The sequence below is a fragment of the Ciconia boyciana genome, chromosome 6 (genome assembly GCF_034638445.1).
Source record: "Ciconia boyciana chromosome 6, ASM3463844v1, whole genome shotgun sequence".
In the NCBI taxonomy this organism is placed as follows: Eukaryota; Metazoa; Chordata; class Aves; order Ciconiiformes; family Ciconiidae; genus Ciconia; species Ciconia boyciana.
Window position 1 is genome coordinate 44,462,200 of NC_132939.1, and position 11,025 is coordinate 44,473,224.

Consider the following 11,025-nt stretch of genomic DNA (forward strand, 5'->3'; position numbering starts at 1 on the left):
AACATACTCAACTCAGATGCAGCCTCTGTGAAAGTATACTAGACTAGGAATAAAATAACAAACAGTAGGAAATCTCCATCAACACATGCTCATAGCACTAATATCACCCCTTTGGTGCTTTAACATGCTATATAAAATTATCAGCTTTTTTTTTTCCACTTTATATAGGGAAAATTTTCTCTCTCACCCCTGACATTCTATCAATGCATGGAGAACATCAATATTACAGATGATGGTTACTAAACATTACCGGTAGAGTTAAGCAAGAGAGGGAGATGCACGAATAGATAAAGATTTGGAATGTGATCAGTTATGGCATTTGTTATATCAGTTGTTTTAAAATGGCAGTGGCAGAAAATGAAATGCTTCAAGCTATGACTGTGGTATGGCAGACCAGTTCTACTGCTCAACCGTATTCTCACTGGTGGGGACACTACCCTCATCCACCATCCAGAAATGTAGGGCTCCAAAACACCATATTAAACATAGGGTTATGAGCTCTCAATGTGTGATCCAGTCAGCAAACTGAGAAAGATGTGGGTAAAACATAGCTTTGATTTGGACTCTTCTTCCCATTAGACAAGGAATGCACAAATCAGGACACCTGGACTGCCCTGTTGTTGCTAAAGCGGTGTAACAGAGAAAGTGCAAAATGGAAATTAAATTTTGACCAGAACAGCAGAGAGGAATTGGGTGAAATCCAAAAACACATGAGTGTGGAAGCTTTGCCTGCTTCAGACATAGAAAAGGAGGAAAAGTTGTTACAATGAGTGACAGAAATACTTTGCTTGGTTTACACATAGAAGTCTTGAAAACTTCATGGAAGTCAAGCAAGATACAGCTGTTGTAATATTTGAAAGTAGGTGTCTCACTGAATTCAAAGTTGGTGTGGGAGCATAAGACTAGGAAATTCATTGAAATTTGGTTGTGTTCAGTTTTTTCACTAAATTCTTGTTTGATACGGCAAGCTACCTTGGTTCTAAATTTCAAATAAAACAACATTTCTAATTAACATTTAGCTGTTTTGGTCACTGTATAATCAATATGAAAATTGGCAGTGTCCCCTCTGCTTCTCACAGGTTGAGCAATAGAAATGGCAGTTGTCCTATCGCTAAGGCTTTCTTGGTATAAATATGACACAAAAAGTTGTGATATCAAAATAGTAAATACTGAATTATATTTAATAGGATCCGATCCCTTCTACAGTTTTCATCAATAAATCTCAGCACACATTTAAAAGGAAAATGAATAACAATAGTACTTTATCCGCAAAAAGAAATGCCTAAATGAGCATTTGACTGTATGTTGTGTTTCTTCACTCTGCGCCTGATTAGAATTGGCTAAACTAGATTGAGGATTTTCCAGGCAGATCTTACCGCCTCTATTGGTGCAGGCAGTGCTCCAGATCTCAAAGCACTGTTCTGGCTCAGGCGTACTCATGAAATGCCACCTCTAGGCATCCACAGCTCTTTACCACATTTCTAATGGTTCCCACTCTCTGGCTTAGAAAGTCATGACTTCTTCTGTCTAAGTGAGTAGAGAATGAGGAGGGCTTGGTTAAGCTAGTTAATTTTGGCTTAGCCAAAAGGGGGCTAAGAGGGGCTGCAGCCTTTTCAGTGGGCCAGACTAGTGACCACTGGGAACATCTGGAAGATCTGGTCCTTGCTAATTTACAGCTCTCAGGGATTCATTCTGTGCTGTCTCCATTATTAGTCCAAGATAATGTGTTGCCACTGTATGAATAAAAGTAAGGGCCATGTCTATAGCAAAGTTGTAATTCGGTGGCTTAAATTTTAATGTGCCTGTATTTGCTCAGTAGTTGCTTTAAGTCAAGATATAAAATCATATCAGCAACAAATTTTATATGTACAAAAGGAATTTTGTAGTCTTTAAGGAAAATAATACCCGTTGGACTGCTTTATAGGCTAATGTTTGGCTACTGGGCCATGGAAAAACCTCTGGAGCTGGTTACAGCTTCCTAGGACAGTCAACAAAACTGAATTTTACCATCCTGACATATTTTATTAACCTCTTGCCAGTAGCACAAATGTTCAGCTTTGCAGAAGGGAAAGGGGCTCCCTCAGAGGCAAAGGGGAACCTGTGGAGTTTCAGGGCATCCAAAGATATAGGGGTCATACTGTGAAAGTGGGTGGATTTCTAGGGGTTCTGTCATAGGGAATGGGGCTCAGAAAGGTTAGTGTGATCTTGGGGACGAACTGTTCCCCCAAGGGATATTATCCTGAGGGGCAGCTGCATTGTGTGCAGTAAGTGAGGTTCAGCAGCAGCACGTTGTAGGCAGTCATGCCTTCTGCTGACTAGATGACCCATGTTCCCCTTTCCCCAGGGGTGCAGGATTCCTCACCTGGTGCACACACATGCACTGCCAAGGCAGAGATGCTCACTTGGCCCTTCAGACCATATGACCACTTGGGCCCAGACATCTCCTATACTGAGGTAAGTTCTTCCTTAATTCAACAGGTCCCCATAAAAGCCAGCCAAATAAATATTGATCAGACCAGCTGTGTCCAAGAGGGATTGTGCTGCACGTGCTGGTGAGCCAAGTGGGGAAGGAGCGGTCAAGACAGAAAGGGAGGGAGGAACGGTGGAGGGTGACTGTGCTTTGCAGATCCTTGTAGGGTCTTGAGATACCATCTGGCTGTGGGGTCCCAGCAGACAGGGAAACACTGGCCTCTGTGTCCATAGAGGACTGGAAGCAAGTTTTTAATACCATTCCCGCCCTTGACAACAATTAACGCCTGTCCATGCCTGAAGTCACCTCTGTTTTATTCAGGCATTCAAATCTCAGCCTAAGCCATTTACCAAATCCAGTTGTTTGAGTACATTCAGTGTTTCTGCACATCCTTGCTAGAGTAACACATCCCAGGTGCATGAAGCAGGGCTGTGCCCAAATGGTGGCTGCACCTCTGCACGTCTAGATTACCAGGTCAGGCAGTGCAGGAGAAGCAGATCTGTAGAGCAAAAAGATGGCATGCAGTCCCCCATGGCCAACTTCTGTGCATTTGGGGCGAGCTCCATGCTGGTCCTTGGGCTGGGCTGCCTGGTAGCGGGCGATAGAAGCATATATCTCAGTATCATTTCTGTGGTATCCTGAGTGCATCGAGATGGCTTGGGAGTGTGAACCAAAGCACAAAAAGTAGAGCCAGCTGGGAGAGTGAGTGGCTTTTAGAGTGCACCCCTAACACAAACCAAAACACAAATGTAGATGCATCCTGAGTGAAATCTGCCTCAGGAATTTGCTCTCTGGAGATGTATGTTTTGCACAGAGCAGGGCTCACTCTGCTGGACCACGATTCCCCCATTCTGACCCGAAGGCATTGCATATGGGGCTAACTGCACCCATTTATAGTACTTTTGAACTACAGTTTGCTTGCCTCCTGAGATCCTGAAGTGCAGGAGAAGCAAGGACAAAGATGTGCAAACTCACCCTGCGCTCTGTGTTAAGCAAAGGCCTGACCAAGGGTTGTGCTGCCAGTGTGCAGGGATATCTGTGGGCAGTGAGAGGGACTGCTCTCACCTGCACCAGCTACAGGGTCAAACATCTGAATACAGCAACAACTGCTATAGCATGCACTGGAACGAAGGCCAGAAAGCTTCACAGTTTTGCTCCTCTTTGATCTCATAATGGAGAAACTCCGCTCAATTGGTTTTCAAGCAGCTAAATGCTCTGCTTCCTCCATATTTTGCTTGTCTGCTCATGATAACTTTATTTCCCCAGAGCTCTAACAGCCACTGGAGTAAGACTCTTATAAATCTGAACTCCCTGTGCCTAAAGAAAATATGCTTTCATCAGCCTGTGTTTTTGTGAAATCCCACAGGACTGTTCTCAACAGTCCTACATGGCAAATCCACAACTGCCCGTTGTAACTGTCCACCCTGAATTTCAGTAATGGCATTATCCTTGTAATTTTCCTGTCATTGAAATCTGACAGGAATTCGTTACATGTTATGAGGTGTTTCATCCAGAACTTCACCCTCGCACAGCCTCATTTCCTGTAGAGCCGACCATTTGTTATCAGGTGACCTGCTACCTACTATCGCATTAAAAGTCATATTATATTTTGCAGCACTATTGACATTTTATCTTCTTAGGGCTCTTCTAAAACCACCTGCTGCAGGTGTCTAACTAGGTGCTGTGACTATTGCTTTCCACTAGTAGTAAAGTGAGCCAAGGTCTGGCAGGCTGAACCACATATTACCCTCTTGACCCAGGATGTGTAGGAGATATACCAGCACCTGCCATAGGCATGTCCTGTTCCCTCCTTCCACCCCACCCCACCCCCCACTTGCAAAACCTGTAAATTATGTCTTCAGTTCCTATTCAGTTACTCTTTTACCTAAGTGATTCATATACAACACATGTATCTAGCTAGCTACCATGTCAATTTATGGTGATTATAATATGTGCAGATAATATAGTTCAACCCAAAGAAAAATATTTCCTTGGCTTGAAAAGCTATTGTGCATTGTAAAGGCAAGAAGCCCTGTAGAATGGCTCAACATACAAAAACCACATGGCAGGCTCCTCCTCCTTGATTTACTGTTGCTTTTCTGGTGCACTCACCCTAGGAAAGCTGGATACCAACCAGATGGCATTAATTCCAGCACCCCTTGGTCTGTTGGCCACCCCTAAAGCACGTCTCAGGCCTTCAGGTGGAACTACAGATGTGTGGGGAATTACAGATCCCTGACTAAGGACTCCACGGGACATCTACTGCTGTTATTGAACTTGTTTTCTAGTCTTCTGTCTTCATCTTCTTTCAACTTCAGACCAGAAGGTCTTATTAAGCTGCTTTTTCTTGAGAACTTAAAGAGCAATTTACTATCCCAAATTCTTCCCCATTTTGATAATTGGAGACCATGAACAGATTACCATTAATCTTTTATTGGATAAACTGAACAGGGTGAATTTCTTATATCACTTACCAGGTATTGCTCAGGCAGTAAGGCATTTCTAACTCTTGGGCATGCAGATGTTTGAACTGGACACAACACTCCTTTCCTGCTCCCAGTCATTGTCTATATAGAGCTGATCTCTCCCCGCCCTTACGGTGTACTTTCCTGATTCCAAGGACCATGCTCGTTCTCTAAGGCACAGCATCACCCCAGGACCTCATGCTCAGTGTCAGTCCTAGAGCCAGAGTAGGTGTATTTGTGGTCCATTCCTCCCTAAAATTTTCTGGATGTGGAAGAGACCAGACAGAAAATAATATGAAGCAGAAAACAATGGTGAAAGACTAAGCTGAAAGAAAGATGGTAAAATAGAGTTAGGAAGCTCATTTCAGTGAACTCTGCTTCATTAACGCTGATGACTGCGTCCTGTATTTTTGTTGCTGGACCGTGAATCTTCCCCAATATGGAAATAAATATGTCCCTGTCATAACCATCTGAAAGTCAAAAGAGCTGAAGCCAGGTAAATGTCTAGTGAGGCTGCTACAAAAAAAAAGAAGTTAAGTGATTGTGTAGTTATTTTTGTTGGTTTAGTTGTGTTCCATGGTGATTTTAATTACACTGTAATTTGAGCTAAGTTAAAGGATGGTAAGAATAGTGGCTGGGTAGAGGTTAGTGGAATGTGAATGGAAAGAAGTGATTTGGGGACAGATCTGATGGGCAGGAATATTGCTCCGCTCCCGGGGAGGGGGCGAGGCTGTTCTTGGCACAAGCGTGAAAGGGAGCCGTGCCAAGAGGCAGGCAGAGCTGGCGGCGAGGGATGACAGCCATTGAGTAGGGAGAGTGATACTGCACTGACCATGAAGAGGGGGTGAGAAACATTGCACTGATGCTGGTTAAGAGGGAGGAGGTCAAAAGCAGGTCTCAAAGATGTAAGGAAGGATATCACAAGAACAGAACTGCAGAGCTGAAGGCCGGCACTGAGCGTCTGCCCTCCCTGGCAGACACTTCACAAAAATCTATGAGGCTGTACCCTGAATTCACTTGAGTTTTGCTCTACCTGACAGCAGCATCTGCCCCTCACAGCTAGAGGGGTATCCAGCTGGTAACTTTCAGGTCCATCAGTAATGGCTGCATTCAATCATCAGCTATGACACCAATGGACCCTACATTACTACTGTTTGATTAAGCAATGCTGTCAGAGCTGTGTGCTCTGCAGCACTTGAAAGAAATTTTATTTAGGTGGACTGGTGTGGAGTGGCAGTATTTTTTGACCAAGGTATTCCTAGGAATGTTAACACTTGGGTTGAAATACACCTGGCTGCCTTGGACTGCAAAGCCATGTAAGACACATGAAGCAATCACTTCCGGAGTCCATGCTGCAGCCTTCTTATGGTAATGAGGAGCTACTGAGGGTCAATATTAAGAACACTCATTTTCCTGATGGGGCAAAATATTTTGTTTTGATGGGGAAAAAGAGGCACAGCTCAGAAAGGATAGGCTGGTTTTTTGTGTTTCTGTAGCATGTACTGTGTATGTGGCAAATAAGTCTTATTACTGAGAGGAGAAATGGTAGTTTGTGCTGGCATATAACATATTTTGATGTCTCATATTTCTTAAAAGAAAAAAGCAGTCACAGGGATGACAAATGGCCCTGAGCATGGCGGAGCTGGCTGCACCCCTCTAGTTAGAGAGCAGTGTGTGAGCGGAGGTCCTGTGGACTCCTTTGAAAGCCAAGAACTCCACTATAGCAAATTCGTACTACCTCACGGGATCGAGACCACAGATTTCCCCTTTGATTTTCAAGAGCTCTTGTCATACCAAAGAAAAGCCAGCATTAAATGTATGCCACCTTTGCCCCTGCTCTTTGGGGAGCTCTTATCACAGGAGCGACGGCATTTCTGCTTTCAGATTTTGGAATGACACAGAATCTATTGCACTTTCTTACAGTGCCCTGGAACATTGGCTCTAAAGCAGAAAACTAATGATGGACAGGTTGCAAAACAAATTCTATGAAGTTTGCTTTGTAAAGAAGCTGATCCAGCTTTTTTTTTTTTCCTTTTTTTTTTTTTTCCCAGCAAAAGCAGGGCTCAGAGTAGCTAGCTGGAAGCCTTGTTGCCTCTTTCAGATACAGGACCTAATTTTGTAGATTTAATAGAAAAATTCATATTCTATTTCCTTCTGTAATATACTCGCATAGATGAGATTTTAATTTACTTTTTTTCCAAGGGTAAAGGTATGGATTTCCAAGCCATACAAAGTAAGAACTATGCCATTTTAGTAAAAATTACTTGAACTCTATGTATTATTTTCATAATCCCATCTTCCACTCCTGTATAGCAGCATTTTTTCTGTATAGCCTCTGTGGCTTGTATGCGGTCTTGCTTTTGCTATAGCCGTTTCTCGACAACAGGATCAATCCTGCTCCTGCCAGGTGCTGAAACTGCTGAACTGGCTTTAGCTGAATAAAAGCTGTGGGTGCGACACCAGCAGCTCTTAGCTCCCCTCTGTGGAATGCTACATTTGTATTAACATGTATCTTTCTTTGTGATTTTTTTTTTTTTTTAACTGAAAATGATGCCCTTTAAAATCTCTTCCTGGAGAGAGAGAGGTTGAGAGAGAGAGAAAAAAAATACACTCCCCTTGGAATTTAACCTTAATTTGAACCAAGATCAGTGAAAGAAAAGCACTTTCGTGCATTGTTCACCAGCTCCACCCAGCCAGCCCCTTATCTAACCTGAGTCTCTATTGCCTATAGCTTTGTAACTTTTGCAGTAGTACGCTCCACATGCTCTTACATGCTTTAAAACCAACCTGGAGACACTGTGACATTTTAATACCAAGAAACACCTGATGATCCCATCTTGCAAGTCCTTAGACTGCGCAGCGCGGCAGCAGGGACTGTCCTTCCACGGGTTTATAAAGGGCCTGGTGCGTACTGCAAATAAACAGCCGTGGTTATTCCTGACCACTGGCAAAGGTGACAGCAGCTTCCGAAACCCCTGAGTCAGCCTCTCCCTACACCCCAAACCAGGAGATATTTAAACATTAGTAACTCTTTGTTTTAACCTGATTCCTTGGATTTCTTTTGCCTTTAGAGGGAAGCAGCCAACCCTTGATTTGCATGACGTCAGCTCGGGGTCAAAATTCAGCCTTAAACACACACATAAAAAAGCAAGCTTCCTTGTTTGCTGTTCAGAGGCGGACTTCCACTGTATGTCTCCTATTGTCTGCCCAGGGGAACAGCCAGCAGATTGCTTTCCTATTACTTTTCACTTCCTAGAAAAGGCAGACAGCTGCTCCAGGTGTGGTCCACCTTCATGCTGTCCCCTATCCCCTATCAGCCATCTGCTGCCTGCAGTCATCTCCCTTTCCCAGCATCCCTCAGTTTCTCCTGACTTGTGACCACTTGGTCCACCTTCCCTCACTTACTATCTGCTTTATATCCCTTCCTTCCACGTCCTCAATCTTTCCTCCAAGCCCTCATTGCTTGTTATTCCCATCCCTGCTTCTCTCATGCTCCACAGTCACAGGGCCTTTCCCTGGTTCTCCAGGGTCTTGCGTGAGCCTGGCTTCCCAAGCCCATGCCCCTTTTTGCTAGGTGCTGTCTCCCTTCACCTGCAGGGAGATGTGGCAGACACCTGGCAGAGGGCAATGCGTGGTGCCACCCCTGCCAGCAAAAAAGGTGTCCATCATCTGGGGAGTAAACTTCTTAAAACTGAAGGTAGGAATCAGGCATTCACGACAACTGCTCGAAATAAAGACCAAATATCGTGCAGCTCAGAGGGAAAGAGAGGATACTATTAAATGCACCACTGGCTTGCCATGTATCCTCCCCTTTTTTAACAACCACCGGCTGCTTTTCTTTTAAAGAGGTGTTTTGCGAAATGCCATTTGTTTTCGTTCTAGATAGCCTAGTAATAAAACCCTTCAAGGAAATACTGCATATAGCATTGTTCTTACACTCCTCGAGTGTTTGAAGGACCCCTTGGAATGAGTGTGCACCAGGAGACAGGAGGGAGGAAGCAGGAAAAGTCAAAATAAGAAATATCAAGGAGACACGGTCAAGCATGAATCACTTCGGTCTGTTGGTTGAACCCGAAACAAGATCAGATTTCACATCCACCCTCGATGAGGCTGGCATTTTCACACACACTGCAAACCCGCTGGCATGGAGGTGGCTTGATTTCATGGTTATTACAGGGGCCATTGGCATATATTTAAGCCCAACGTAGATGAGGGGGTTTGGGGGTTTGGGGTTTTTTTTTTCCTTTTTTTTGAAGAAAGCCGCTGATCAGAACAGTTACTCGTGCTTAAAAAACAAATAAATAACCTTACAGGCAGGTAGGCAGTTTTTAGTAGATACCCACCCGCCGGGGAGCTGCAGCCCAGGCGCCTGGGAGGTGTCTGGAAGCGCAAGTGACCCCACGGAGGAGCGCAGGCGGCTGCAGCCCCGCGGAACACTGCGGAGGGAGCGCGGGCGCGGGTGCGGGTCTCTGCGCCCCGGGAGCCGCCGCCGCCGGGTGCCTCTGCCCCAGGTCGCTCCGGGGCTCGGCCGGCAGCAGGAAGGGGAGGAGGAGGAGGAGGAGGAGGAAATTCCCCGGCTGCGGGAGCGCTCCGGCCGCTGCCCGCCCCGCGGGGACTGCCCGGCCGGCCGCTGCCTGCAGCGATGGGCCGGGGCTGGCTCAGCAGCCGGGGCTGGCGGGGCGGGGCGGGGGGCACTCAGCCCTTGCCTTAAGGAGCCGGGGGGGATTTCGGCACGGTCACAGGCTGGCAGATGTGCCAGCTCCTTCGCTCGCTGCCCAGAGCTTTGCAGCGGGCGGGCTGGCGGGGGAGAGGCACGGCCGGGCCCCCCCGCTGTGCACGGGCAGGCTCCCCGCCCGCTCGCGCTGCCCGGCCGCCGCCCGGGCCGCAGCCGCCCGCCCCGCACCGATAAGCCCTCTGCCGTCGGTGGCAGCCCACGCACCCGGGACCGGAGTGTGCCCGCGGGGCGGGGGAGGGACGGGACGGGGGGAATCCCCGCGCCTTGCCCAGGGCGTGGGCTGCCTTTCGGGTCCCCCCACCCGGCGCTCCGCAGCCGCGTTAGAGACCGCCCGGGGCGCCGGAGCCGGCGGCGACGCCGACAGCAGCCGGCCGGGGAGCCCCTCCGGGCCCCGAAAGGGGCGAAGCCCCATTAACCGCTCTGAAACCGGCGAGACCAGGAGGGCGCCGGGCAAGCCAGCCTGTTAGCCGCTGTGATTGCAAACGCCTTCCGGCGGCCCGAGCTTTAATTCCTCCTGTGATCATTTCGAGACGCCCCTGTGTTTAGTAAGCCGAGCAATAGTTTTGTAATCACACCAGTGCTATTTTGGAAAAACTCTTTTTATTTTCTTTTCTTTTTTCTTTTCTTTTTTTTTCCCACGTAGATCTCCAATTTTCTAAGCATCCTGCTCCGCTCATACTGGCTCAGGGGTGTTGCATGTGCCAAACCGCAAAGCCTGTAGAGCACAGGTCCTTGCAGATGAGGAGAGCTCCAGCCTGTGCCTTCGGTAAATTAAAAGAGCTCTGTGTCTTCGTGTGTCTGTATATTGACTATTTTCGCAGGGTTTCAGCTGTGGTTTGCAGCTCGATATTGAAAGGCGTTATTGATACTTCCAGGGAAAAATTGAGAAAAATATTTTTATTTTTTTTTTAAGTATAATGACAGCTGATGTTTTCTCTGTGGTTTTCCCTCTTCTATTTTTTTTTTTTTTTTCCTTACTAAGGTTACTGGCATGGGAACAGGACTGTTGTACTTCACGACCTCATCGACACGTGCTATGTATTTGCAGCAGTCCGGAGGATCTGACTGTTAGGAAGTACTCGATCCAAAATATATATATCGATTGCTTCTTCTTAGATTGCCCTGTCACAAACAATCCACCTGGCTAAGTGCAGTGACCTTCCTTCTTCTGAAATTACATATTTGAAAAGGAATGACTCCTTTCCATTAATGTCTTTTTGGATTAATATATATTGTAGCTTTTATTCTATTCCAGCATTTCTAAAGTGGAGACACTATATACAATGGGAACACACTTATGCCTTAGAAAACATATTAATACATATTAAAGTCTTGCATGTTACCAGAAACTTAAA

The 11,025-nt window shown here is 46.2% G+C and overlaps 1 protein-coding gene across 2 annotated transcripts in view; it reads left to right on the forward strand.

Moving 5' to 3' along the window:
- MIPOL1 (mirror-image polydactyly 1) overlaps positions 1–10,432 on the forward strand; it is a 210,207-nt gene extending 199,775 nt beyond the window's left edge. Inside the window, exon 17 of one of the 2 annotated variants that reach the window (XR_012043000.1) lies at positions 10,314–10,432. The gene's annotated coding sequence lies outside the window, so the exon portion shown is untranslated. The remainder of the gene's footprint in view (positions 1–10,313) is intronic. The other variant, XR_012043001.1, reaches the window with a different exon arrangement.
- The last annotated feature ends 593 nt before the right edge of the window (positions 10,433–11,025 follow it).